The sequence below is a fragment of the Crocuta crocuta genome, unplaced genomic scaffold (genome assembly GCF_008692635.1).
Source record: "Crocuta crocuta isolate KB4526 unplaced genomic scaffold, BGI_CrCroc_1.0 scaffold245, whole genome shotgun sequence".
NCBI classification, from domain to species: Eukaryota; Metazoa; Chordata; class Mammalia; order Carnivora; family Hyaenidae; genus Crocuta; species Crocuta crocuta.
The window spans coordinates 8184-12143 of record NW_027530358.1 but is presented as its reverse complement, the minus strand read 5'-3'; the positions used below and the strand labels follow the sequence as shown (position 1 = coordinate 12143).

The 3960-nt window shown below is 32.9% G+C and overlaps 1 pseudogene; it reads left to right on the top strand.

Annotated features, from left to right (window-relative positions):
* The first annotated feature begins 1541 nt into the window (after positions 1 to 1541).
* On the top strand, positions 1542 to 2475 carry LOC144233221 (olfactory receptor 6C2-like; annotated as a pseudogene).
* Positions 2476 to 3960: the final 1485 nt, after the last annotated feature.

Genomic DNA, 3960 nt, shown 5'->3' with positions numbered 1-3960 from the left:
GACATGGTAAAAGCATTTCTCTCTGCCCTGATGATTAAAAATTCATCTCCTCTACCAGTGGAGAGAGTTCCTCAGCCCTTAAAGTAATTTATTTTCTTTTCAGTGATGGAGATAGTAAGAAAATATTTGGAGTCTTATAACAGCACTTAGCCCAGTACCAAGTCTGTCCAACTTGTTGAAGATAGTAAGCAAAGGGAGTTTTTATGCACTCCCAGACATGGCGGTGAATTCATTCACTCTACTCATTGTAGAGTTCTGTGCTCATTTTCAACACCTATTTGAAAGGGAGAATACACAAAATCAGTTAGTTGCACTTCAGTGTTAATCTGTTTATTAACTTCTATCATAAAGTACATTGTCATGTCTTGGGGAAACACAGATATATTTTGAAAATTGAATGCTCAAAGTTTGAGGGCCAAGTAAGATTTCACAGTGGTACATATTACCTCAAAGATTCAGAGAAAAGATGAAAGGAAGGTGGATGGGCTGCAAGTATATAAAGATATAACTTTTCCATCTGCATCTCCATTTGACATAAATATTTGGTAGTTGTTGAATGAGAGACTACATTTCCCAAAAGGATTCTAACTTTTATGTTAACCATCATCCGCAGTTAGTGATGTTTCTGTATGTTAGAATCACTGTGAATGAAGTAAATTGTCAGAAACATTCTGTCACAAACAATTCTGCCCCAACCTCAGGAAGAAGAGAACACAGAAAATTAAACAGCAAAGTGCATTCACTCATAAAACATATAAACTCAATATGCAAGGGGAAAAACTTTTCAATTAATCAATGTCAGAAAACCTCAAGGTTTAAGATACTGATTGTATATTAGAAACATTTGAGTCCCTGGTAGTGTAGCATCAATGAAGATAAAATAATTAATTGACTGGAAGGTGAGGGAAGGAAGAGAAGGCAGTCATCACAAAAGTGATGACTTTACAGTAGTAAAAGTAACACAAATTCAGTACAGGTAATGCACATACTCAGAAAAACAAATAGGTTGGCTGTGTAGCAGGAAGTGGGGATGGATCAGCATGGTGTAAGACTGCTAATAAGAATTAAGCACACTTAACCTAAAAGTCCACCAAAAACCAAAACTCTTTTGGAACAAGGCCCTCAAATTTTGCTGCAGTGTCTATATAGTAAACTCAAGTTACTATACAGATTAGCCTTATTTTTTTTAAAAAAGACCCAAAGTGTCAAGAGAAGACATTCAATAGAGGGTGAAATTCTGTCACTTAGATTCTGAATAGGGAAGAATTCTGCAGAGCCAAAAGACATTTTTGTTACTCATAAAATGACACCCCTCAGTAAACTACTTAGTCACATGGAAAAATCCTAAGCACAGGATAGACATAAAATGTAAATAAATAAATGAATATATATAATACATGTTTAAGTTATATTATAAACATAATGAGATATAAATATAAAAGTGTGAATATATTATATTTTAGAACAGTTAAAATAATCTACAATCTATGAGAAAATTTATCTGAATCTCATATACAGACTGAGGAGAAGTCAGAACAGTGATGGGAAACAGCACAATAACAACATTCATTCTGCTGGGACTGACAGATGACCCTAAGCTGCAAGTTCTGATTTTTGTCTTTCTCTTTCTCACCTACACAATGAGTGTTAAGTAGAAACTTGACAATCATCATACTCACTTTTGTGGATCCCCACCTTCAAACACCCATGTACTTCTTAAAAAATTTCTCCTTCTTAGAGACCTCATTCACATCTGCCGTTATTCCCAGGTATTTGTATAGCATAGCGACAGGTGACAACGTTATTACCTATAACGCTTGTATCGTCCAAGTGTTTTTTACTGACCTCTGTGGAGTATCAGAGTTTTTTCTGCTGGCCGCCATGTCCTATGACCGTTATGTGGCCATATGCAAACCGTTGCATTATGTGATCATCATGAGCAACAAGGTCTGCAGGATTCTCATCATCTGTTCTTGGATGGCTGGTTTACGTGTAATAATCCCACCACTTAGTCTGGGTTTAATTCTAAAATTTTGTGACTCTAACATGATTGATCATTTTGCCTGTGATGCATTTCCCTTAGTGAAAATCTCATGTTCAGATACATGGTTCGTGGAATGGACAGTTATCATCTGTGCTGTGCTGACCTTGAATATGACACTTACTTGTGTAGTTCTGTCATATGCTTACATCATCAAGACAATTTTTAGATTCCCTTCTGTTCAACAAAGGAAAAAGGCCTTTTCGACCTGTTCTTCCCACATGATTGTGGTATCTATCACCTACGGCACATGCATTTGCATCTATATGAATCCTACAGCAAAGGAAGAAATAACCATTAATAAAGTGGTTTCACTGCTCATTTCTTCTTTTTCACCTACATTAAACCCATTTATTTATACCTTGAGAAACGACCAGGTTAAGAAAGCCTTTAGGGACTCAATCAAAAGAATTGCCTTGCTCTCAACTAAGTAAAACAAAATATTATTAAAACATCTCGAAAACAAGAATAAATGTGCACAGACATTTTATTTTTGAGGTCTACATGCATGTTTTTAATAATAAATACTTGAGTTACATTAATTTCTCAACTTCTTTAACTTCCTTCCCATTGAACCCTGCTCATGCCACATTTGTATTTTGATTTTTCAAACAAATATTTGATAGTTTTGCATATCAATTTCTTAAAAATCATTTTGAAAAGAGAGTAACTTGATAATATTATTACTATATATAATAAAATTATACCTCAGGAAAATATAAGGAAAAATTCTTTGTGGCTCTTCAGTATACCAAATAATATCTCAACACACGTAAATTTTAGGCACAATGTCTAAACTTTATTAATAATGATAGAACTTAAAATATATGTGAAAAGCAATAACAGCTCTTCTAATATTGGAGAAAACAGACCAACACAGAAATACTGTGATAAAATAGTACACACAGAAATACTGGTTACAATTTAATAAATATTCTTTGAATCTGTAGTTGAAATCATTGCAAATTTGTAAACAGAAGGTGCCAGAAATGAAGATTCAATCAAAAGTAAAGTAATAACCTAAAAAATAACTTGTGGGTGCTGAGGTGAGAATAGACTGGAGGGTGACAGCAGGACATTCATTATGGATCACAAAGGCTTCAGATTAAAATCTCAGGATTAGTGTGGTGTGATAAGAGCACTTAGAATGACACAATAGCTGCACATTCAGTGAAAATTTGAATTATAAAACCAAGACCATTTTCACAGTAAGATTACTTTTGTTCTGAAAAATGTTGTCTACTGTTTATAGAACTGTGAATCAAAGGGAAAGCATTTCCCAGTGTATCCATTAGACTGTGCTTACATCTAATTAAGTTTTTATAATCCAGATTCTGCCATAATAACTGAAATACAAAGATTTTTACCTATAAATAATTGAAAATCCACATAAATAAAATTCCTTGGAAATTAAGGAATTTATATCGAATTAATTAATTGCTACCTAAAAGCAATGAAATGCAGACATGTCAATGAAAACTATTTGGAGCATGGAAAAAGCTATAGTTAGCAGGAATTCTGTTATTTTAAATGTACTCATTTTTAAAAAATATATAAATAGCCCAAAGTAAGAGATTCATACTTATCCTAATGAATTTAAAAAAAAATAAAAAACAAACTAAATGGAAAATGTAACTTGCTATGGGTAGAAAATGAAATTAATTAAATAAGCTTAAAAAATTCAAAAGCCAGTTCTTTGAAAAGTCCAATAGTACTGAAAAACCCAACCCCAGTGAATGAGATGAGTAAAAACTAGAAATGCTCCTCATGTTATTAGGAGATCTTAGACTTGCAATAATGTAAGAAAACAAAATAATCATAATAAATATGAAAAAAATATAATTATTGCATTTGATGGATTTAAAAGTCTTTTTCACATTTTTGCTTTCTGCAATGGAGATATTTTACATGATGGATGG